The sequence below is a fragment of the Biomphalaria glabrata genome, chromosome 10 (genome assembly GCF_947242115.1).
Source record: "Biomphalaria glabrata chromosome 10, xgBioGlab47.1, whole genome shotgun sequence".
In the NCBI taxonomy this organism is placed as follows: domain Eukaryota; kingdom Metazoa; phylum Mollusca; class Gastropoda; family Planorbidae; genus Biomphalaria; species Biomphalaria glabrata.
Window position 1 is genome coordinate 32943706 of NC_074720.1, and position 26935 is coordinate 32970640.

At 36.2% G+C, this 26935-nt stretch overlaps 1 protein-coding gene across 3 annotated transcripts in view; it reads left to right on the forward strand.

The window, feature by feature from the left end:
- LOC106066187 (atrial natriuretic peptide receptor 1-like) overlaps window positions 1-26935 on the forward strand; it is a 93858-nt gene that overhangs the window by 14016 nt on the left and 52907 nt on the right. For 2 of the 3 annotated variants that reach the window (XR_008780126.1, XM_056043903.1), the window contains exon 2: window positions 14862-14983. The gene's annotated coding sequence lies outside the window, so the exon portion shown is untranslated. Of the gene's footprint in view, window positions 1-14861; window positions 14984-19119; window positions 19434-26935 lie in introns of those variants that run through there. The other variant, XM_056043904.1, reaches the window with a different exon arrangement.

A 26935-nucleotide genomic window follows, 5' to 3' on the forward strand; every position in this document is an offset into this window, starting at 1 on the left:
GTTTTTAATGAGACTATTGGTGTCCAGCTAAATGTTTGTAATTATATTTTGATTATATGTTGATATTATGGCACATCGGGACAATATATATACCATGTTTTGCCCTTAGTTTGTTAAGGATTTTTTCTTTTTAGTAAAGACAGCAGGAACTTCAAAAGGAACGCCAGTTATTAAGTTTCTCAGCGATAGTCCGTTTCTTGTATTAGTGATGAAGTTCATTACTGCAATAAACCCACGTTTTACCCAAAAAGAAGACGCCAAAGCAGTCAACATCTTCTTTACCCATAATGCTGGATATAAAATATTTTTTTTTATTTTTTATATTGGTTTAAGTTCCTCGTTTAAGAATTTCACTAAGCTGCTCCTGTATTTGTATGGATTCATCTGTGATTGGTGTCTGAGTTTGTCTACGTGCTAAATGGTTCAATACTCAGTGAAGAATGACTTCAAAACTTTGGTTTAAGTCGTCATAGACTAGTAGTTATAGTACGTAATAGAAATATTAAATAGTAGTGCGTAGCCAGTTGATTATTATTCAAATTATCCGATCGGATAAACTGGCCTTTAGAGAAGTAGTTATTTGAATTGTATACAATTTTCAGCTTTCTGCGTACCCCCTGCGGCCGTCTCGAGGACCCCTGGGTGTCTTCGAACCACAGTTTGAGAATCTCTACATTAAGTGTTTCAGTTAAATGTTTAAAAACATGTCCATATCTCTTGCACAAAACAAAAATAAAAACAACCATTTTTGTTGTCTTTTTAACTTCAAGCAGTTCTACCCATAAGTTCTGGGAGGTTCTAACATAGTACGGTCTTCACTAGAATGGGTTCTAACATAGTACGGCCTTCACTAAAATGGGTTCTAACATAGTACAGTCTTCACTAGAATGGGTTCTAACATAGTACAGCCTTCACTAGAATGGGTTCTAACATAGTACGGTCTTCACTAGAATGGGTTCTAACATAGTACGGTCTTCACTAGAATGGGTTCTAACATAGTACGGTCTTCACTAGAATGGGTTCTAACATAGTACGGTCTTCACTAAAATGGGTTCTAACATAGTACGGTCTTCACTAGAATGGGTTCTAACATAGTACGGTCTTCACTAGAATGGGTTCTAACATAGTACGGTCTTCACTAGAATGGGTTCTAACATAGTACGGCCTTCGCTAAGTTCTAAGTAATATTAAAGTCAAATCACCACAAGATTGCACAAACGGTGTTAATTTCTATTTAAAAAAACATTAAAGAATGGACGGGCCTGTAACTGAAAGAGCTTCAATTCAAAGTAAAAGGCAGAGGAATGGAGAAAGACAATCGACCTAAGGGATAGGTAAACGTGAAGGTGACTTCTTATTCCAAACCTCCTACGGGACGGCAGTGGATAGGGTTTGAACTTGAGACCATCGCGAAACTAGCCCCAAGGGCCTACTACATGACCAGGTCGAAATATATTACAGTTCGTCATGGTATGTATAATGTAGGCTATAACTGTCTCCTGGTTCCAGGTTGTCGAGACTTATTGCAAGGAGTAAAGATGTTTGAATTGCTATGGGCATCAAATGCTGAAACTTTTCAAATACCCATACAATGTAGTTAACAGATAAGTTTTACAGACTTAAGGGGGCGGGGAGCTAGCAATGTGACTATTACCCACCAGTAGTTAGTTAAGTTAGTTTCCTGTAAACCACGACCGCTCTCTACGTTTGGCTGTGTATGTGTTGGTTTCTTCTATACTAAATGAACATAATGAGGTCAGTTTGGACCAAAAGTGGACAAGATAATTAGTCCCAACGCTATCAAGATTTACTGGCTATAGTCATGGCGAGACTCAAGAATCGCCGGATGTTCACCATTTCACGGACACACAAAATGGTTGTATGTGCTAGTAGGACTCGGGACAACATTGACAGTACAACAGTTTACCGGGAAAAAGAAAGATGTAAAGGAGGGATCGTTTTATTGGTTATTAGAGAGAGAGAGAGATAGAGAGAGAGGGGTACTTATCAAGTATATTGCTCTTTCTGTCTCGATGGACAATGAATGCGCCCAGATGAATCAGTGGTTTTAGTTTTTTCTAGAGTTAGGGTCAGAATCTGGTGTGACTAATCAAGCCAATAGTGGAGCGGCAACGTTTGCCTCAGTTTTTACATGTGGTGGCAGCGGGCTGGGTTTTTTTTGCTAGCTAGTTAAGCAAAAAAAAAATGAATTAAAGTATAAAAAAAACAAACTTAACGTAAGTAGTCCAGCAGCCCTTGCCGTAATAACAACTAGATAACAGCAATAATGTTTACACCTGTGATGTTACAGTTTTCATTGCAGCCTGGATGTTGTGGATAGGCAGATGTGACAATATGTGTCGCCTGTTGGAAAAAGGGGTGGAGGAATGTCAATCGAAAAATTTACGAAGGAATTATTTCTATCTGGTCATTATACACTGAATGCTGCTATAAGAACAGGCGCAAATATCGATGAAGACAGCATGCAAACGACATTAACAGAGAATTCACATTTCACGTAGGCTCCAGCCACCATTGTCCCAGTACACCGTTGAATCTTCCGCCTCACTCCAGCCACCATTGTCCCAATATACCGTTGAATCTTCCGCCTCACTCCAGCCACCATTGTCCCAGTATACCGTTGAATCTTCCGCCTCACTCTAGCCACCATTGTCCCAGTATACCGTTGAATCTTCCGCCTCACTCCAGCCACCATTGTCCCAGTATACCGTTGAATCTTCCGCCTCACTCTAGCCACCATTGTCCCAATATACCGTTGAATCTTCCGCCTCACTCCAGCCACCATTGTCCCAGTACACCGTTGAATCTTCCGCCTCACTCCAGCCACCATTGTCCCAATATACCGTTGAATCTTCCGCCTCACTCCAGCCACCATTGTCCCAGTATACCGTTGAATCTTCCGCCTCACTCTAGCCACCATTGTCCCAGTATACCGTTGAATCTTCCGCCTCACTCCAGCCACCATTGTCCCAGTATACCGTTGAATCTTCCGCCTCACTCTAGCCACCATTGTCCCAGTATACCGTTGAATCTTCCGCCTCACTCTAGCCACCATTGTCCCAGTATACCGTTGAATCTTCCGCCTCACTCCAGCCACCATTGTCCCAGTATACCGTTGAATCTTCCGCCTCACTCCAGCCACCATTGTCCCAGTATACCGTTGAATCTTCCGCCTCACTCCAGCCACCATTGTCCCAGTACACCATTGAATCTTCCGCCTCACTCTAGCCACCATTGTCCCAGTACACCATTGAATCTTCGCCTCACTCTAGCCACACGAAGAAGAACAAAAATGCAAACCTAATCCCTTGTTGGCCCCTTAGATGGTCTTCATCGAAATCTTCATCGAAATCTTTGACCAAACTATTAGTACAATTAGTAGTATTACGGAGTGGTCTGTTAATAAAAATTAATTGATTACGAGTTTCATTACAACACAATTAAGAAAGAGATCTGTGATTTAAAAAAACACACAAAAAAAAAAAAAATTACTGTCTCAACATATTTGACCTGTTAGCGCAATGTCGAGAGGCTGGATGACATTTTAGTTCCTTCTTTCACTGAATAGACATTTAACAATTTAAAAATGAAATTCTTTGACATAATTGAAACAAAATTTGTGTAATAAAAGAGCTTGAACGCATCTACAAAACATAAGACACGAAGCATATATGGGCGATTATCATACCTGGCGCGAAAGCTATAAATAGCCAGCTTTTTGGTGTATCCGGTGTACAGAATCAAGAAAGTGTTGCCAAGCTAGGTTTTGTTTTTTAAAATGTAGGCCCTATAGTATAATGTGTGTGCACTTTCTAGCTCTGCAGAATAAGAGATCGTTGATAGGAACATCAACTGCAAGGATTTAGATCTCAATTCTTTTGTATGCAGTTGGCAACAGTGAAGATAGCGTCCTTCACATTGTTTTGTGAAAATCTCCATTATTCTGTTAACCTTAACTATGTATATTATGTGCTGCTAATTGTCATTTTTTTTACTGTCTTCTTCTTTGTTTGATGACGTGATGTATTTCCGCTTGGAGTTTGTTCTCCTCCCCCCTCCTTCATCGTTTCCTCCCCTCCCCTCCACGCTCGATGATCAGATCGCTTTTCATAACGACTTCCTAGAGGCGGCCGCCGCCGGGATATATCCTGTCAACCATATTGATGGCAGCTCATTCAGAGCACACCTGCCCAGGGTAGACCCGGCGACATGTCTAGGTGCACTTTACGTATCGCGATCGAACTCTCGGACACAATAAAACCATTATTTAACTTGACCACTACGTTGTTTCTCAGTGGTCGTTTTCAACTGCATTTAAAAACATCATTGGATTGGGTTCTATAATGTTTAGAATACAATGGTAAAATGGGGTAATTTGTTTTTAGTTCATCGGTTTGCGGTTTGAGCTTTAACGCAAGAAAATGAGGTAGGGTTTAGGTTTTTCAAGGCTTTTTGGGGGGAGGGGAGGGTATAATTAACGTAAAATAAACACAGACGCACAACACACATACACAGACAGACAGACGGACAAAAACACAGATAGATAGATACATAGATACATAGTTACATAGATACATACATATATACATACAAAGATAGATGATATTGGATTGAAAGAAGGAAAAAAAGAGAAATATAAAAATCGGTCTTTGTTTATCATCCACCTAACCATTGTACCATCAGTGAACCATGCATGTTGTGTTGTGTGCTAGAAACGAGTAAAATCCTCTCTAGTTACTGGGTGCTACACAATGTGCCAGAAGTGAAACCTTGAACCCCAAATTACTTATTAGAATGGGTAGCAAGAGCTCACAGCTTCAAGTAATTGCCCTTCTTTTACACTAAAACCTTGAGCTGGACCTCGGGGCGAGAGGTCTGAAGAATTCGAACTCGTAAAACACTCTTTTATAGCTTGACCTCTTCCACTAAATATTGTTTATCTTGATGATATGTGGGTCACTTTGATTTGATCACACTAACTCGGCCACTCTACCTGTTGACTAAATGAATCATACTTCATGTTCATGACTGCCATACTTGCCCCCCCCCCCTCCTCAACGTAGCTTAAATTCTTTGTCTCTTGAGGACTTACATATTGACGCGTCTTAATGAACTTTTCTTATTTGCTTTGTTTATCTCTTTCTCTCTCTCACTCTGTCTGTCTGGTAAAAAGTTTGAACACATTTTTACTCCCACACCCATTCTCGGATCAAGTTCAAAATTTGCAGAAATATTCATTGGCAAAGACAATAGATGAATAAAAAAAATTGCCAATTAGTCAATTAATTACTAATTATTAATTATTTTGTTTGAAACCAACAAGGGAAACAATATTCACAGATATGTTTAAATATGTTGGGTATTGTCCCCTTAAATAATTGTACACGTTACACCAGGGGTTCTCAACCTGTGGGTCGCGACCCCCTTGGGGATCGATTGACGATTTGCCAGGGGAAAATATGTATTGTTATTGTCTATTCTTCTATTGCTGTATGTGTGTGTAATGGGGGGGGGGGGTCGCGGCAGAGTGGGAGATTGTAAAAAGGGTCGCCGAGCTTAAAAGGTTGAGAACCGCTTGGTTACACCTTAACGTAAACAGGGTGTCCACTCCTGCCAACTAACAAATGATGCTATTGTTTGTTTGAGGTCTGTTGTCAGAGTCTCTGAAGTTCTTTCAGAAATGAAGATTATTTCGTCCTAGCTGAAAACTCCTGGATGGTTGCCCTTGTCTCAGTGTCGTTCTCTCGATCGTGTCAATGTGACCCAGAGGGACGCTAGCCATTACATTTGTCACCCATTAGAGCTGTTGGCACTAATAGCTGGACTAATAGCCTCAAAGCATTAGTGACGCCTCAGAGGCTCCACTCCTGATTTGTCATCGATGTTATTATTAAAGAACCTTTGTAGTTTTAATAAAATGAAACCATATTGCTTTATTGAGTGAGTGTGTTATGTAAATAAACTTTCGGGCTCCCCAATTCTTTAAAAAATTGTCCCGAAGTAATGAAAACTCCGGAGGAAAAAAATAAAAACCTACAAGTCAAGCATGTATGATGATTTGATTTGCAGATGTAGCGGCGTAGCTTAAATAAAAACAAGAGTTGGGATAATAAAATATACCAGAGAACGAACGATCGTGTTTGGCATCAAACACATTGCCACCTGCAAATTACTTAAAGTTTTTGAGTCAGTTTAAAAAAATTAAAGTTTTCTCTACACTCAGATATGAACAAGATGAAGAGGCATGTAGCCGCATACGCCCATGTATTGATAGACGTCTTAAAGTGCACCGTGCGTCCTTTCATTTCTCTGTTTATGTCTTGATCTTATGATTCCCCCCCCCCCCACGTCCTCTGGCTGCGATGTGAATTGCATGTCTTCCGATCAACATGTCAATGTGTGCACGTGACAAGCCGCCATTGTCAGTCACCTGCTAGTCGGGGGCTACTTAAACAACCAGACCAGACGTCAGTGTTTGCGTAGGGGAGGTGCTCGCCTCATGCCTTTGCGTTCGTCTCTTCTGATTCCTACTGCAAAGTATGCTGTCATCCTGAAAACAAAGTGATTCAGTGGTTCAGTTTGAGACTGTGGTACCTAATATTGGCCATTATAGTCAACGCCATATCCGGTTGTGTAAAAAAGGTAAAGTAAAGTAAAAGTTCCCCTTTCAGACCTTGCGATCTAGATAATGATTTAAAGGTCACCACGGTTAACGAGGGTGTCATGTGGCCAGCACAACGACCAATCGCCTTTACTTTTCCCCGACTATTGTCAGGTACCCATTAGAGCTGAGTGGACTCCAAAGATCCCGATATTAAAAATCCCAGTCTTCATCAGGATTCGAATCCGGAAACCCCGGTTCAGAAGCCAAGCGATTTACCGCTCAGCCACATCGCCTCCTTCCCGTTGTGAAGCTGGTCTTTTAATTCTCAGTAAAAATGATCTGATTTGTAAAACACGCTGTATATTTTTTTACACATCCTGTTCCAAAATTGACTAGCTATGTAGTACAATGACCCTTAAATGCAAATAAAAAATCTGACGACGAGGAATGATAGTAAAACAAATTAATTGCCTACCAGTTTATCAGTCGCAGTCTTGTGGATGTTGTCACATAGCATCCCACTAAAGCTCTCTACTCCTTACCGTCAGAAGTCACCTGGCATAGTCATCTAGGAACAGGCTCGTGCATCTCCTTTAAGAATGTCCACCAAGATTTTGTTTTTACATGCATATTAGACTACAGTTTGGACCGAGGAGTTAAAGCTTGTTAATCTAAATTGTAATAGTTTTAATTTTAGATTCGTTTCAATTTTACATTCGTTAGTATAAAAGAGTTTACTTCTACAATTTCTATCGAATTAAAGTATACAATTAAGTTTCTATACATAATTTCCTATCGCTTGTTACGACACCCAAAGTGACCCAAACAATTAGAATATGTTAATAACATTTGGTTCTTTATTCAATTGTAAAATTGTTGAATAGCGTCTCATTTTGAGCAGAAACCCAAAATTTTCGATACACAATTGAATAACGCAACGTTTGGTCCACGAGGCCATTTTCTAGCTACTGTGTTCAGTGTTACAAGTGGAGAGCGCTGTAATCGGTAGCTTTTGGGATTTACTCGATACATTTTAAGCACAGTAATTAATTCTTTCTTTATCATTTCATTTTTAAGATTCGGTTTACAATAGTTTATATTCTTTAAACCAGTGTTTCCCAAATTTGTTTCCTCGGCAAACTTCGCCACACATTCTGTGTATTTAGCGGAACACTTTGCTTGTTTCTTTTTTCAGAGAAGTTAATTCTGGTGGTGGCTTACAGTAGTTCGTGAAACACCTATTCAGGCCTCGCGAAACACAAGAGTTCCTGGGGAACACAGTTTGGGAAACACTGGTTTAAATAATAATAAAATAACAATTAAAAAAGAAGAGTAAGCAATGTGAAGAAATTCGGTGGCGATGTGATAGAAACTTGTGAAAAAAGGAAGCAAAGAAAACGAGCAAAATAGGAAGAAAATCTGGGGCTACTTTATACAATGTCAAGGACGCCATATTGAAAGGTCACTTTTGCCAACTAATTAAACAAAAGTTTCTTTGTTCTACAGGCGAAAGAGCTCAGAAACTTGATTCTGGATAGAACGATCTCGAACATTATTTTTCTTTGACTTTTTAAAATACACAGTTTATCAAAACTTCCTTTCATTTGTACAAAAAAAAAAAAAAAAACGACAGCACCAAATTAATAGCTATTGATAGTCTGATGGGAATTCCCGTGAGTTGTGTTTGATCAGTATGTTCTGGCTACAGAAGAAAAAAATTGTAAACAGATGGCTATGAAATTGTGTTACCTTTAATACATCTGCTGTAAAAGCTTTAAGGCTCTTAACAGAAAAATGGAATATTTTTATTAGAGATTATTCGCCCTAATAAAAAAGGTTCAAGGGTTAATCCTTTACCGAGCGATATTTGTGTTTGTGTAGAATCCCTATAATGTAAATACTGTATGATGCTAGGGATGGTATCTGAAATAGAGTTGAACCGTTTTCCTTTGGTTTCATTGTTCTCATGTCCCTAGCGTCTTTATTCGTATTTCACATCGACCACAGGTAGCCGCGTCACAGGTCTGTGTTCAGGCCTACTGGGATGATTGGCCTCGATTCAATAGGTGATGATTGTTTCATGAGTGATTTTTACAAAGCTTATATCGACTCACTCTGTCTAGTAAAAGGTTTGAAAAACACGTTATTTCTCCCACGCCCATTCTCGGATCAAGCTGAAACTTTGCACAATTATTCATTGACATAGAAAAGACATGAATCAATAAAAAAAAAAGTAACCACTTAAAGAATTAATTACTGGTAATTTATTTTTTTTGTTTAATAGCAACAAGGGAAAATAGTACTTCAGTATTCACAGATATTCAAGTTGTTGGGTTTAGTCCCCTAAAATAACCATTAACGCTATTTCTGCCTTACGCCCCGATCATGTTGATACTTTAAATAATTATTTACTGTACCTAACAAAACATAAAGCAATAAACAAAAAAAAAATAATCAAATTATCCAATTAATCATTGATGATTAGTTATTTTGTTTGATATCGAATAAGGGAAATAACTTGTACATTATTGGTAGATTTAGTTTTCAGGATGGAGTTCTTCACCCTTTTGATAAGCTTTGCTGTTTTTTTTTTAAAGAATTTTGTTATATTTTTCTTCTTTTTTACTTACAATGTATAAGATTAAGTTAAAATTGAAGGAGAAAGAAGACGAGAAGGATGAGCTCTATTTTATGCCTCAGAGATAATGTGCCTAAATGATCTTCACTATTTAATAAGTACAAAAAGCAAAGATATTGTTGTAACTGTAAGGCAGGCAACTCAACGAAAGTTGGGAGGTAATAATAAATGATGTATTTATTATAAGCTATCAACAAATAGTTAGACTTGGACTTCCCCTACCAAGTCATAGGGAGTAATGCCTTAAGTTCTAAGAGTCCTACTTAATACTACAACAGACCATCGACACACTTCCCAGTGTCGCTCCAGGTCTCCCAAACAGTTCACTAGTATCACACAGGACAGCACTTAGCCCCAGACTGTTCAGACTCCCTTAACTTCAGCCGGATCTACAACAACCCTTCTTCATGTAAAATCAACATCTCTCGTACTACTTGTGTTGAATGGTGCTCTGGAGCGGAGTTACAACACTATTTATTCATTAGTCTCATACCGATGTTTTATTTGTAAGATGTTTCGGATGTTACTTCAGAACTGAATATAATAACATCCTAGCCAAAACCTCCCGCAGAGCGACTGGGATGTCATCGGGCTGAGTTCGAACCCTGGACCACCAAACGATAGTCCAGAGCGCATACCACACGAATGCCAACCATAAAAAGCTAAACAAATTAATTATGCCGATATGTGAATTCAATGTTTCTAGGTTGCAGTAGGCATTCCTTCTACAACATTCCTAGTTCACCAAACTAACCGCAATGTTGATATAATTACTGGGCAATTTCCTTTTTTGTAAAATGTGCGTAATTTTTTTTTACATATTTCGGATGTTCCTTCAGAGCTGAAGATAATCTACTGTCTAGCCCAAACCTCCCGCAGGACGACGGGGGATGGCAGCGGTCAGGGCATGAACCCAGCACCATCGAGACGACCGAACGACAGTAACGCAGAAATAACGCCCGACCAGGCAGCCTTTCAATTGAAGGTAAAGGTACTAAAAAAAGGAAGCATGCCACCGGCTTTAATTGCAGATCTAGTTCTAGTTCTAGATGTAGTGTTGCTCGTATGACGAGGGAAATCTATTTCCGGTTGTGTCACTCGAGAAAGTTCGCGATTTAATCAGCATCAAGGTCAGCGTTTGTTTTACATCGTGTCAAAGTGACCTAGTCGCCTGATCCAATCGAACAACAACATTAAAAGAAAGACATTCAGAAAGTATGTTAACGTTTTTACAAAGCTTATATTAATTCACTTTATTCCATTTCCTATACCTGGATCAAGTTGAAACTTTGTAAAATTATTGATTGTCTCTAGCAAAACATGAATTTAAAAAATCAACTAATTAATTCATTTATTAGTTGTAATTAATTAGTTTTGTTTGATATAGAAAAAGGAAATAAATCTTACAGTAGTGAGATAGTAAATCTTTAAAAGTACAGCTCTTTCATTTATATAAGCTTTGCTTTTTTTTTATGAATTTTTTAAATTTTGCTTTTTATAAGTACTTAAATACCTCAGTGGCTAACGCGTCGGCCTACCATCTTGGAGACAGGTTTAGGCGCCAGTTACTCGCTTTCTCGATGGTGTTAACGGGTCTCCCGGGTACAGTATCTGAGCCACAAAGTTGCACTTGATTGTGAGACGGATGTCGATGGAAGCATTTAGTAGTTATTGTGTGGTGTTTATTTTCTCCACAACTTCCGGCATTGGATTTTCTTACCCCCCCCCCTCCCACGTATGTATAAGTCATGTCAAATACTTGATGTCAACAAAGCATGCATGCGGTGACTGTCACTTGTGCTAGGGTTTCGTTCAAAATGAGATGACATTGGATAAGAAAGTTTAATGGTGACAATGCAACCACAAAGCCACAAAAAAAACAACAGCAAACGTAGAGTTGATTTGTTATATTTGTTAACGCGAATGATGAACGACTTTTAGAAAGAATCAGAACTTCAGTCTTTGGTGATGTGGATAACTAAAACCAGATGCAAACTTAAAACAATCTTTTAATCAAGATTAAAATTGAAACTTTGGTTGTAAAGGTAAGTCATTCGCTTGGCACAATACCGACGATTCTAGCGGGTACAGGGATTAAAAAAAAAGAGAACTTAAGAAACATTTCAAGACATACAAAATAGATGAATTTAAACTCGGTGATACATTGAGGCTAAGGGTACAAGGCTAGGTGTAGTTGGAAGACAGGGAATGAAGGAACGAATGCTGGTACACCGTGGTTCTTTGATGATAATAATAATAATAATATTACGAAGAAAACGAGACTACTAATCACTTATTGTACTGGGATAGGCCTGACTGACTAAACGGGAGATTTTAATCTCCCTCATCTGCTGTTTATTGATAAAAAAGAAAAAAAAACGTTATCATTATTGACATCGCCGTACCACTGTCTCATATTATAAGAAATGCAGGAATGAAAAAAAAAATGGGAACCTAGTCTTGGAGAGTATGCGATTATGAAAGTTATCTAAAACAACAATATACCCCATTGTTATATTAACTGAGGGGCTAATGACAACTGACCTCACAGATACCTTGATGGCCCTTAACATTCCTAAGAATATTCTCGTTGCCTGTCAGAGGGCGGTACTGCTGCAGACCGGCCACATCACCAGAAAATTCCTCAGTGGAAACTGATAAATGGACTGCAATGAATTTATTCTCTTTATTACTCGACCCTGGCAGCGCCAGAGAATGAATTCTCGTTCCTTTCTAACATAATAATAACAATAATTTGTATTTGTGAGCAGGTCAGGAGGCGCTGAGTGAGGACCTTTTCTCTGCTCAACATTAAATTTTATAACAGTAGGCAGATGTTAGCGCTACTGGGTGGGCTCAGTCTGTGACACCTCAGTCTACGACCAAGGGGATAGAGTCGCCTAAGCAACCAGACATACTAACCTAAACTAAATGAAAGCACCAACGAAACTTTAATTAGAATTAAATAAGATAAAATGAAACTTTATTTACATAAACAAAAAAAATCAATAATAAAATATAATATATACACTAACCACTACGACTGAACCCAGCAACTAACTAAAACCCTCTAAATCTACGCCACTACCAACACCAACAAACTAACCAAACAAACTTTCTAACTAAATCACTACAACTACTACACTAGACCTAGATCTACACTAACACACTACAATAAACTAGTCTAGATCTACAATATGCTACAACCAACCCATAACACTAACACTAAAACAAGAACACCTTAGTACCTTACTATTCACTAAGAACAGAATTAGCCACTAGGTCTAAGCCCTAAGCCGACTAAGGCAACAACACTACAGAAATGACAGAAACAAAATAACACTAGATTCCCTAGATCTACAGTAACAGCAGCAATAACAATATATAGCAGTTATATTCAGCAGAGTAATAGCAGCATGTATTTTAGCAGATATTTTCAGCAGTAATAATAGCCTGCAATACATAAATGCAAAACTATAAATACAAAATCATATATTTTATTAGATCTAGAACACTCCGCCATGTTTTAAAACATGTTCAAAATAAAAACTGCCAACTAGAAAATAAAACTAAATAAAAATATATCTAGCATATTTACACATTGTGTGACATAGATCTAGTAAAAGAAAATATAAAATAGTTATACACTTACAGACCGTCCCATGTACAGAAATATAGCAATGATTAAATTATCATATGCCAGATCACTAAGATCATCAACTGTCACAAAGACAGAGATATACTTTACTGACCGCTGGTCAACTGTACACACACCTTTTTTGAGACAGCATGTAAGGTACATCACTTTTTATACTATCCCGCACTAACCCATATAACAAAAAAGCGGAAGTACAAATATTAATTCTGGCACTAGCCTATAAAAAATAGAATACATAAAAATAGCTCTAGCCTATAAAAATACACACAAAAAATAGCTCTGGGAGCTCAAGCTCACAAATTATCCATGAGTAAATTACCAAATTTGTCTTACAATTTGTGCATTAAAAATACATTTTAACTATAGAAACAAAATACAACATCACAATAGTTTCACTGTAACGTTACACGTGAAGTGTTTACATCAGATAGGTCAATTCCTATTCAATGATTGGATTGCCAGGGGAACAATCAAGTTTTGTGTCTGTTTTTGTAATCAGTGTCTTGTATCTCCTTTGTGATGGTAAAATCTCTAAATCTTGGCTCAGATTTTTTTTTCTTTTAATAATCTTTTTAGCTTCCTTGCAAATCTTTCTCTTGAACAGTTGTCTGAATTAAGATATCCAGACTAACAGCAAAACGAGTCAAGTTTGACTTGTTTTTTCCTGTGACATTTCATTGTGGTTTAGAATTTCACACTCGCAAAGTGGATAATTGAAAAGTGGATGAGAATATTTGACAGCATCAATCATAGACATTTACTTTGACACTATTAAGACAATTTTAACACTTGTCACGCTGGTGGTGTGGTCTTATCACGTCGGTGGTGTGGTCTTGTCACTTTGCTGTGATCCCAGATCTAGTCACACTTTTACTTGCTGCGGGTCTTTAAGTGTAGATTACAAAACATAATTTCAAATGAAACTTAATTAAATTGAATTCAATGATTTCTATAATACTCAGAAATTCTATCAATTAGAAACAAAATGTTTTGAGTAAGATTAGAGACTTAAAAGTGTAATATTTGAATGGTAAGGATGGGTAAGGAAGAAGATAATTTTGCTTTTTTATTAGCAACAATCAATTCTTATGTTGTCTTGATACTGGACAAACATCAATTATAATATTAAATGAAGTATATTTCACTAAGACCCTAAATAAAATGTTTTCTTATTACTGTATTTTTGAATTTCCTCTATTGAGAATGTCTTATTAAATACTTTTAATGTTATTTTATTTTTACATGATTCTTTCAAGTATTTTTATCGCTAATCAGACATTTGCATTTGATGTCTATGTTCAATCATTCTTTTTTTTTTTTAAATTGTCTTTGAAATTAAATTTGGAAGTAATTATTTTAAAATTAACTTCTTTGAAGTTACAATAATGTTAATGGTCGTCATTTGTATGAATGTTTAAAAAAATAAGTTAAACGATAGAATATCAAATACATACACAATGCATAGACTTTGTAATTTGTTATTCAAAATGTAACATGACCAAGACAGTCCATTTTCCTGAACATTAATTTATTTAACTCTTGAATCAATTATTGTTCAGGAAAATTTTGCGCATCGTCTTCTAAGTCTAGATCCTAGATCTAAATGCTTACCATCGTTGATTTTACCCAATTCAATTCAATGAAGTTTTGGTTTTATAGACAATAATTCGTGTTATATAAAAAGAGCATGCATTCTCATATAATTCTATATCAAAAGTCACGTTTTCTGATTACAAACAAAAATGTTATTGAACTTTAATCATAACAGTGTAGAATTTACAAAGGTGAAAAACAAACAGTTCTATCAGAACGTAGAAAAATAATTACGGAGGTAAAGAGTTAAACATTTTTTTCCTACATTTTCTAATGATTAAAATTCGATATTTTAATTTGGTTTAACTACAAAACGCGTCTGCTAGAAGTATTTTTTTTCTCTCTAGCTTCATCCATAGATCTATAAATAAAGTGAAGGTTGACATTTCCGGGATAACTGACAACCCTCTTTGTTGTTCTTTCAGCGCAACGTAATGGTACTAAAAATAGTCATACAGAGGAAAGAGAGGTAAGGCAAGGTAAACAATGTTTTGGTATAAATTTGTCTATTTTTTCCTGATTCTAATTTAACTTCTTTTATAAGCCTTTTTTAAAAATAATATTGATCGATGTTTTAATAAATTGACGAAACATATTATCACTACACTATTGAGGCTATATATATGCATATATTTACATAAATTTTTTTCTCTCTCTCATAATTATATAAATTAAGTTCTTATGTACACAGAACCAATTACTTAATAATATATCATTTTGTAAATAAAATTTCGCTTAACCGTATTAGCGACATATGCATACTATTGTATCTCCAAACAGCTTATTACAAAACTATCGAATAAAGCTTGGATACTTTTTTTTAAACTAAATTAATTCATGCTTTTTAAAATGACCAAACTCACACCGTCTGTCTGTCTGGCTGGTCAGTATCTTTTACACGTTATTTCTCTCACTTCTCATTCTCGGACCAACATAAAACTTTTCATAATTATTCATTGTCAATGACAACACACGAACCAAGCAAATAATTAAACAGTTAATCAATTAGTAGTTATTGGTAATTAATCAATTTTTCTTTACATGGAGAATGTACTAAGCTAACGGGACATAAGCCTTACAGTAATGGCAGTGATTGAACAGTGTTCTCTCCCCCCAAAGCGCGAATGGGGCTCTTTGTCAATAAGTAAGGTAGCAAACGCGTTAAAGTCGCAAGACCAGGGGAGTAAATTTGTGTACAGTTATGTTTGATTCGAAATAACTGAAACACTTTCACTCATTATACGCGATTTTTAAAAAAACACTTTTTGTTTGTTTGTTGACAAATATATACAGCATGCTGGGTCGAGAGGCTAAGTACGACACCCGACTCGAGCAGAGGTGTGTTTCCTGAGCGCCTAAAGGCAGCACGGAAGACCTTCTCCCAGATTCCCCCACATCCTACAGGTCCAAAAATGAGATTGGGCCATAGCACTCTGAACATGCTATAAGCATGAAAGTAGCGCTATATAAAAGCTATAATTTATTTGTTTTCCCCCTCTATCTGTGTCTCTTTTATCTCTTTCTCATATTCTTCTTTTATCTCGATTTCTCTTGTTCTCCGTAGTTTGTGTTTCGCTGATTTAATGTGTATACGTCAAGATGTACATTTCTTCTTCAACAAAAAAAAAAACTCTCTAGACGACTGACATTGATCTATGCACTTGGTGTCGTCTATACATTCGTTGCTGTTGTTGTTGTTCTTTAGTTTTTCGATATTCCAGCGTCACTTGTATAGTTTCCAGTTAAAAACAAAACGATAAAAGAAGCCTGACACTTTGATGAACCAAGTCTTTTTTTCTGTTCTGTTAAAGAGAAGATGGAATTGACCAGCTTCAGTTTATTAGCTTCAATTACAGGGAGAAGTGGGTCTGCATTACGATCTGAGTTCCCCCAGCAGAGAGAGTTTGTTCACTTCAAAGCAAGTTTGAGCTTTTATGTTGTTTTTTTTAAAGATCGCCTTTAACTATCTATCTATCTATCTATCTATCTATCTATCTATCTATCTATCTATCTATCTATCTATCTATCTATCTATCTATCTATCTATCTTATCTATCTTATCTATCTATCTATCTATCTATCTATCTATCTATCTATCTATCTATCTATCTATCTATCTATCTATCTATCTATCTATCTATCTATCTATCTATCTATCCTTCTATCTGTTTATTTATTTATTCATTCATCTATAACTCTCTCTCTGTTAAACTATCTAACAAACTATTTATCCATACATTAATCTTTCTCTCTCTCTCTCTCTCTCTCTCTCTCTCTTGTCTCTCTGTTTGTCTATCTTTTGTCAATCTGTAATGTTATGCAAGTCAATGAAATCTTTGACTCAATCGTATCAGTTTGGATTGTTTCGTCTAGACCAGTGTTTCTCAATCCCTGAAATGCCCGACCCCTATGAATAAACATTGGCCTGACCCGGTTATGGGGAAAATATCGATAAAGTCCCACTTTGATTTCTGAGGCGCAAATAGAGTGGATGAAAAATAAAATGTAATAAAACGAAACAAAACTGGTTTAGAGTTGGAAGTAAGAGGAAGGGACAATACCATGTCTAACTATTGAGTACTTTGTTTTGGACAATACAATGTCTAACTATTGAGTACTTTGTTTTGGACAATACAATGTCTAACTATTGAGTACTTTGGTTGGGACAATACAATGTCTAACTATTGAGTACTTTGGTTGGGACAATACCATGTCTAACTATTGAGTACTTTGTTTGGGACAATACCATGTCTAACTATTGAGTAATTTGGTTGGGACAATACAATGTATAACTATTGAGTACTTTGGTTGGGACAATACCATGTCTAACTATTGAGTACTTTGGTTGGGACAATACAATGTCTAACTATTGAGTACTTTGGTTGGGACAATACATTGTCTAACTATTGAGTACTTTGGTTGGGACAATACCATGTCTAACTATTGAGTACTTTGTTCGGGACAATACCATGTCTAACTATTGAGTACTTTGTTTGGGACAATACAATGTCTAACTATTGAGTACTTTGTTTAGGACAATACCATGTCTAACTATTGAGTACTTTGGTTGGGACAATACAATGTCTAACTATTGAGTACTTTGGTTGGGACAATACAATGTCTAACTATTGAGTACTTTGGTTGGGACAATACAATGTCTAACTATTGAGTACTTTGGTTGGGAGAAACTTTAAGAAAAAGCATCGGATTTTTAAAAAATGTTTACTTTCTCTCTGTCTGTTTCTCTCTCTAATTCTCTCTCTCCAAGACGAATAGGGAGAGAAAAATAGAAATAAAGGAGAGAGAAAGAATATATAGAGAAATTTTGAGCGAAAAAAAAAGTAACTTATCGAAAGAGAGATAAAGAGAGAGATGGAGAGAGAGAAAGACAGAGAAGCAGATATAGTGAGAAAGAGTGAAAGAAAGCCCTATATAAAACCAGATATTATATATCAGTACTATTTATTTCTTGGGGGTCTTTAGCTATTGCTCATATTGCATAGAGGTAAATCTGACTATTGCCGAAACATATGTAGATGTGATAGAAGTTTAACTGATTTGATTTTCTCCTTCGTTACATTAGTTAGTACCAACTACACATTAATATGTTATACTATATACGGCACTTGAATCGTTATGCACAAATGGCAAATGTTTCAGAAGAAAGAGATAGACGTCCCACCTTCGATACAGGCTGTAGTGGCATCAGGTTTTCAATAGCCCTGGTACGCTACATTGCCTCAACGCGACATCCGGGTAAAAACGGAAGCGATTTGGCGAAATGGGTAGCAACACAAGACTCCTGTGGAAATGTCTCAGGGTGTGCGGGAGCTTTCGCATTGCGAGGTGCGGAGTTGTAAGAGAGATTCCACGACCTTGTCTAAATCCAGGCGCCGTTCCTCAAGGGACTGTCCTGCACGGATAGCTTGAAAATTTATTGGGAAAATTGCGAAAGGTAGCGGTGTGCTCATGCCTTTGGCCACGTATTCTAGTCCGTAGGTCCGGAGTGTCGACCCATTGGAAATAGCAGTGCTAATATGGACATTGACTTGAACCTGTTTCCGACAGAGCGCTTTGTTCAATCAGACTCACAAGCCTAGAGTCTCAAGACTTTCGGCTAAACTCTTTGCACAATAAACTCTTTGCACAATACAACCGTTTTCAATAGCGCGTTTCTCTTAGTTTGATTTTACCTATATAGTTTTGATGTAAATACTAAATAGTTGTAAAAACACCTAATACACAGAGAAGACTCTACTTTAGTAGAAAAATCCGCTAATCTTTTTTTTTGGTATGCATGACCATCATATCCTTTCTCTCTCTCTCTCTCTCTCACTCTCTCTCACTTTCTCTCTCTCTCTCTCTCTCTCTCTCTCTCTCTCTCACTCTCTCTTTCTCTCACTCTCTCTCTCTCTCTCACTCTCCCTCTCTCTCGTTTTCTTTCCCTCTCACTGTCTCTCCAGACATTCTCCTGAATGAAAACGGTTTTCGCACGCGATAGAAACATCACACTGGTTGATTTGACTAGCTCGCAACCCCCCTTCCCCTTCCCCATCAATGTTCCACCTCTCCGTACCCGCTCCTCCCCTACCTCGCTCCAGGCAGCGCCTGCAAGTTCTGGAGAAGAGTACGCGTAAGTGTTAAGTCATTGAAACGTCTCATCCACTGTGAAGCAATACACAAATTTGACTATGGAACTGTGAAACTCAGACAACGCACATTCGTGCTCTAACCCAGGTGGCCCGCTAGAGATGTGCTCGACAGGGGAATTTACTCAGCAGTATGTCGATTTGCTAACATTCATGATCAGTTGACCATGACGCTGGATGCGTGTTTATCTGGTTAATGGATACGTGGTTTATCCTTGCAGGGTGACGGACATTGTCACAACGCGGAGTTCACTGGACATGTAAGAATAGGTCAGTTATTTTATGTATCATGTGACTATCATACGACTATCCTTTAATACTCAAATATTTGATCTATAAGTCTTACATGCAGATAAATTCTGAAGGACCCTATACATACTATTACACAGTTTGTCATTTTATAATAATGTTATCTATCTATCTATCTATCTATCTATCTATCTATCTATCTATCTATCTGTCTGTCTGTCTGTCTGTCTGTCTGTCTGTCTGTCTGTCTATCTATCTATCTATCTATCTATCTATCTGTCTGTCTATCTATCTATCTATCTTCTTCTCTTCTATGTAAATGTTCGTATGAAATAAATGGATATATAATGGGCCTACTTTAATATTTTTTTTTCAAAATATCTGTTTTTAAATTTGACCAATCCACTTTTATTAAAAATATAAAATAAGAAAAGTTGCTAGTGACGATGTTTATTTAAACTATTAAAGTCTATGTTATATTTAATTCAAACGTTTAGAATGGCATGAACGCTATATTTTAACATTATAACAATTTGTATTCAATACAGAAATCGTTCTTTTACCCTAAAGTTTTTTCGCTTCAAGTAAATAATTATCAGTTGTGAGAATCCTATTTGTTTAATATTAGCCATCTACTTTTAGAGATATCATTTCTCTGCTGTTTGCAATATAACTGACATTTTCATTCACTTTTAATTGTACTATCCAACTTATTTTTATTTTTATCCTTGGTATCCGTGTATGACCTACTGCTGGTAAATAATTAAATAAACTCTCTAAATGTAAAGTTTCGGCAAGTCTCTCTAAGATTCATTGCCTAGCTTTTTAAGTTAAAAATAAATATGAGAAATTATCAGTAAATGTTTATTCTAACCAGGAAGTTAATTCTGCTAATCTTTATTGTTCAAAACTTGAACGGACGAATGGACAGACATACAGATAAGGGAACAGGGAACATCTTTCTACCTTCCATTCAACAATGATGTGAAGATTACTATTTAAAAAGCCACACTATTGACATTTCTCATAACTGTTGCTAGTTTTTGTTTTGTGACATTCTAGAAATGTACGTCAAATAATTTCCTTACAGTTATCTCCTTGCCGTTTGACTTAGTGTGTGTAACTGTGTCTGTGTGTGTGTGTGTGTGAAAGAGAGAGAGAATGAGAGAGAGAGATTGATAGAGACTGATTAAGAGCAATTTGTACTAATTATTTATTTTGTTAACTGGAAAATAGATTTAACCCGTTAGAACAATTTCAGTCTCTTTGTTATTTGACTGTAATGGACAACTAAACAATTTCAGTCTCTTTGTTATTTGACTGTAATGGACAACTAAACAATTTCAGTCTCTTTGTTATTTGACTGTAATGGACAACTAAACTATTTCAATTTCTTTGTTCTTGGTCTGTATTGGACAATTAAACTATTTCAGTCTCTTTGTTCTTGGTCTGTATTGAACAACTAAACTATTTCAGTCTCTTTGTTCTTGGTCTGTATTGAACAACTAAACTATTTCAGTCTCTTTGTTCTTCGTCTGTATTGAACAACTAAACTATTTCAGTCTCTTTGTTCTTGGTCTGTATTGGACAATTAAACTATTTCAGTCTCTTTGTTCTTGGTCTGTATTGAACAACTAAACTATTTCAGTCTCTTTGTTCTTCGTCTGTATTGAACAACTAAACTATTTCAGTCTCTTTGTTCTTGGTCTGTATTGAACAACTAAACTATTTCAGTCTCTTTGTTCTTCGTCTGTATTGAACAACTAAACTATTTCAGTCTCTTTGTTCTTGGTCTGTATTGGACAATTAAACTATTTCAGTCTCTTTGTTCTTGGTCTGTATTGAACAACTAAACTATTTCAGTCTCTTTGTTCTTCGTCTGTATTGAACAACTAAACTATTTCAGTCTCTTTGTTCTTGGTCTGTATTGGACAATTAAACTATTTCAGTCTCTTTGTTCTTGGTCTGTATTGAACAACTAAACTATTTCAGTCACCTCATTGTGGCCAATAGTTTTGTTTCCACTTCCTCTGTAACAGCTACAACGGGTCCACTAGATCAACTCTACATTAAGAAAAATGTTGGCAGGTGAATGAATCGGGTTGGTTTCTTATTTTGAGTTTCTGTATGTAGCGCTAGAAATAGAAGATTAGAAAGCAAGGTTTTATGTTTCAAATCAGCTCCACCTTCCACGAGTAATGTCTATATCTGGGATCTTATGACTTACTAGCTGGGAGAATAAAAGTCTGTGCATGTTCTTTTTATCTATCTATCTATCTATCTATCTATCTATCTATCTATCTATCTATCTATCTATCTATCTATCTATCTATCTATCTATCTATCTATCTATCTATCTATCTATCTATCTATCTATCTATCTATCTATCTATCTATCTATCTATCTATCTATCTATCTATCTATCTATCTATCTATCTATCTATCTATCTATCTATCTATCTATCTATCTATCTATCTATCTATCTATCTATCTATCTATCTATCTATCTATCTATCTATCTATCTATCTATCTATCTATCTATCTATCTATCTATCTATCTATCTATCTATCTATCTATCTATCTATCTATCTATCTATCTATCTATCTATCTATCTATCTATCTATCTATCTATCTATCTATCTTCTCTCTCTCTCTTTTAAGGTGATCCACAGGACCCAATAACTGAGCCACATTGAAGGTCAGGAGTTGGACTGGTTGTCAGTGTCTATTTGAGATGCATGCCATTGGAAGCATTATATCTATCAATCATTAAACAAAACATCAACAACACAAAGATTATCTAAAGGAGAAGAACTTGGTCCTTATAAAAAAGATCTATCGATAATTTACAAGTTATTTCCCATATTTGGTAATAAATAAAATAATTAATTACCAATAATTAATATAACTGATTGGGTAATTTTTAATAACGTATTCATGTTTTGTTACATACAATAAATAATTATTTAAAGTATCAACTTGATCTGAGAATGCGTGAGGGAGAAATAGCGTTAACAACTATTTAAGGGGACTAAACCCAACAAATGTAGCTATATATGTGAATACTAAAGGATTAGTTTTCCTTGTTGTATCAATTAAAATATGTAACTACCAGTAATTATTTGACTAATTGGTTACTTTTTATTTCCATGCCAATGAATAATTGAACGAAGTATCAACTTGATCCGAGAATGGTTATGGAAGAAATAACGTGTACACACTTTTTAACAGACATACATACAAACAGACAGACAGACGGACGGACAGAGTAAGTTGTTATAAGCTTTGTAAATATAAAAAAAATTGTTTTAAAGAAATTAAAAAAAAATGTGTATTGAGATTCGTTGAGAAGTCTCTAGAACTCTAGTTAACAGCCTGGTCGTGCGGAATGCGCACTGGACTGTCGTTCGGTCGTCTCGATGGTACCGAGTTCAAACCATGCCCGCTACCATCCTCCGTAAATCTTGCTGGAGGTTTGGACTTCGAAGTAAATTATCTTCAACTCTGAAGGAACATCCGAAAGCAATAGAATAAGTAGTACTTTTTAAATACAAAGCTAATCTAAGGGAAGGAACGCTAAGTACTGCCATTTATCTGAACATTACGGGATTTATCTCCCTTTTTTGTTACATAAAACAAAATTAATTAATTAGTACTTAATGAATAACTAATTGGTTAATTTTTGGATTGATTCGTGTTTAGTCATCGACTATGAATAATGCAAAATTTTAACTTGATCCGAGAATGAGTGGGAAGAGACATAAGTGTCTGAACGTACAAAAGGGACTAATTCCATATATATATGTATATCCATATCTCTCATCAAGTAGCATGTATTCCCCTTATTTTGAAATCAAACAAAATAATTAATCACCAACAATTATTTAACTAATTGTTGTTGTTTTTTAAATTGATTTATGTCTTGTCAGGCTTAATGAATAATTATTGAAAGTTTTAACTTTCTCCCAGAATGGAAAAGAAAATGTTCAAACCTTTAACCACACAGACAGACAGATAGACAGACAGAGTTGATAAAAGCTTTGTAAAAACAAGAAATGAAATAGAGCAGAAACTATTTTCTATTACAAACCCGTGGATCTAGTCATTAGATCTGTATCTAAATGCTTAATCGCAAAGTGCTACTCACGTTGATACCAATTAAACACGACCCAAGATGCCACGTGTAGCACTCACATGATGCTAAGGACACGGCCAGCTTACGACGGTATCGGAAATTTCCAAGAACCAACTCATATCGCGAAAACATAAGCGTTGTTTTGTCTGACTCGAAAAAAAAAATATTTATTATGAATTTTTTGAATAGCATAGAGTAAAAATCCATTGAAGAAATATTGAGAGCCCTCAACGTAGAAAACAGACATTTCCACCTCTCCCATTTTTTTTTCACTGATACTTTCTCCAGGGTTCGGGCAGAGACACGTGACAGGCCGGATATGACCTGCGGCCAGTATTTGTATTTTGTTGGCATTTCTGATGTATAACAATCCACTCTCATAAAAATAGGGGAGAATACTTGCTGCTACTATGAATGTCAAAAGAACAGACCCTTAATACATAAAACGTTTGACATAAAGAGAATGCATTCAGAATCAAAAGAAGAAAATATAATATACCTAGCCAACTAGACCAAAAAAAAATTAATTAAAGTATTAAATTTAACTCTATTTTATAGTTTAAAATTACACACCGACGAATTGCTGAATATTCCGATACCCGTACTGCGCTACGGGTGTTATGGTATATATACAAAATTTATATTTAACCATAAAATGTTCCCTGTGTTAATCTCATCAACGCTCACCCCCCCCCCCCCCATATTTATTTTTCATTCCGCAAATTCTATAAAGACCCCAGAGTGTAGTAATGTTATCGACACACACACACACACGCGCGATCATAAATCGCCTATTCTATCTTTTACCAAAAAAATAAATAAATATCTATTTATTTGTTTTTTTTATGAAGTACTGGCCGTGTGCCCTACTAGTATGAGAGCATGCAATATTTCAGTAAGTCTATCAATCAGCTGGGACCAGGATTCTTATATTGTAAGAGATATTTGAGTGTACGTTGTATCTCCCCTACAGCGAGAGTCCCTCAGCCATAGTGAATAAACAGAGTACTCCGCAAAGTGTAACGTACTTCAGTAAGAGAGAAAGAGATTTAGACACTTTACAATCATTGACATAGTACTTTGGTTCTTTACTTTACAATCATTGACATAGTACTTTGGTTCTTTACTTTACAATCATTTACATAGTACTTTGGTTCTTTACTTTACAATCATTGACATAGTACTTTGGTTCTTTACTTTACAATCATTTACATAGTACTTTGGTTCTTTACTTTACAATCATTTACATAGTACTTTGGTTCTCTGTTTCTTGTTTTCTTTCTCTTTAATTCGTTTGTACCAGTGTTCTCTTATTCTCTCTGTCTCTCTCTCTGTCTCTCTCTCTCCGTCTGTTATATTGATCCTTGCTTGAATAAAGTTGTTTTTTCTAATTACCTTGTTCGTTGATTGTCAGGCGTTGTCTCGGAAGAGAGTCTTAGCGTTACTATTCTTCCCAAAAAATGCTGAACTTTTATTAAGTTTATAGAAATGCAGTCTGGGCTTCTATGTGATTGAAGATTTTGTCAGTATCCATTAATAATCCTGTAGCAAGACAACTGGGGTGAATCTTTCCTGTAGTCGCTATGGAATAGTGCACATTTACAAAATAGTGGTTTTAACAACATTTCCCTAGGATAGAGAGAGAGAGGGAGGTATATATCTGTGGGATGATTGAAGGTCCAACAGACATCGTATAATCTGTTGTTACAGAAGTACGGTGTGAACCGTTAGTAAATTGTAGCTTTTACTTTCTTTTTGTTGTTTTCCAGTCTGTGAATGAGCGTTGTGTTTCCTTTTATTTTGTTGTTTTCCAGTCTGTGAATGAGCGTTGTGTTTCCTTGTATTTTGTTGTTTTCCAGTCTGTGAATGAGCGTTGTGTTTCCTTTTATTTTGTTGTTTTCCAGTCTGTGAATGAGCGTTGTGTTTCCTTTTATTTTGTTGTTTTCCAGTCTGTGAATGAGCGTTGTGTTTCCTTTTATTTTGTTGTTTTCCAGTCTGTAAATGAGCGTTGTGTTTCCTTTTATTTTGTTGTTTTCCAGTCTGTGAATGAGCGTTGTGTTTCCTTTTATTTTGTTGTTTTCCAGTCTGTGAATGAGCGTTGTGTTTCCTTGTATTTTGTTGTTTTCCAGTCTGTGAATGAGCGTTGTGTGTTTTCTTTTATTTTGTTGTTTTCCAGTCTGTGAATGAGCGTTGTGTTTCCTTTTATTTTGTTGTTTTCCAGTCTGTAAATGAGCGTTGTGTTTCCTTTTATTTTGTTCCTCCATTTTTCTAATTTCTACTTTTTCATCATTTTGTTTCTCCTGGATTCGGAAAGTCAGCAATTATTTTTTAATAAACACATCTTTGTTTTCCATTTATAGACGTCTCATAGGTTTTAATTTTTTTGATTTTTTTTTTTACAAAAGTCGCCGCCTCACTTTTGTTACCCACTGATTTCGAAGCTTAGATCAACTCACCCTGTCTGCTAATTATCTTGTATTTCGTTATTTATCCCGTTTCCCATTCTCGGATCAAGTTGAAGCTTTATACAATTATTCATCATAGACAGGCGAGTAACTGCTGCTTAAACCAGTAAGCTTCGGGCAGAAGAGGTTCGTTAGTCATGGCTGGCTGCCCATCTAGGAGAAGGAAAACTGAATTCAAACCTCTGCTGCTTTAACGCTATACCCAAACATGGGAACGGCTTCGGAAGTCAACCCTGAGGGAAACTAAGGAGCCGTCGACCCGTAGGCAGTGAGTGCAGTAACCCCAAGCTGTATCAGCACTTGCCGTTCCTTTGGATACATCAGGAGAGGAGAGGGGGGGGGGACCACTGTGTAGGCGACATCGTTTCGACCACAGCTTATGCCCAGGCATTTATCTCTTTTCCGTGAGATGATCCATAGTCACTTCTCGACTGAAGGAAGCCATAACACGATAACACATAAATCTATCTAAAAATTAACCAAATAGTTAATTAGTAATGATTAATTAACTTTTGTTTTATACAGAATAGGGGGATAATTCTAGCAGTTTTGAGAGATATAGCGTTGCTTTTAAAAAATATTTTTTTTAATTTATTTTTTTTCTTAATTAATTCTACATTTGTTATGGAAAGGGAAGTCTCCATAAGGAAGATTTTATTTATATTTTTTATATTTGTTAGTGTTTAAATAGGACTAATCTCGCAAGGAACGAAAAACTTTATAGATGATCCGATTCCTCATTGTTATTGACTAGAAAGGGGAGGGGAAGGAGAAAACAACACCGGGGCGCGCTGATCACTATGGTTTCATTAAATTGATGACTGAATGACCTCCATGTTATGTCAGCTCACAGACCACTCCCCAGGTCTTATCCGTTGTCTGACAGTTCTGTTCTGCCCCAGATCTTTCTGCAGGGAA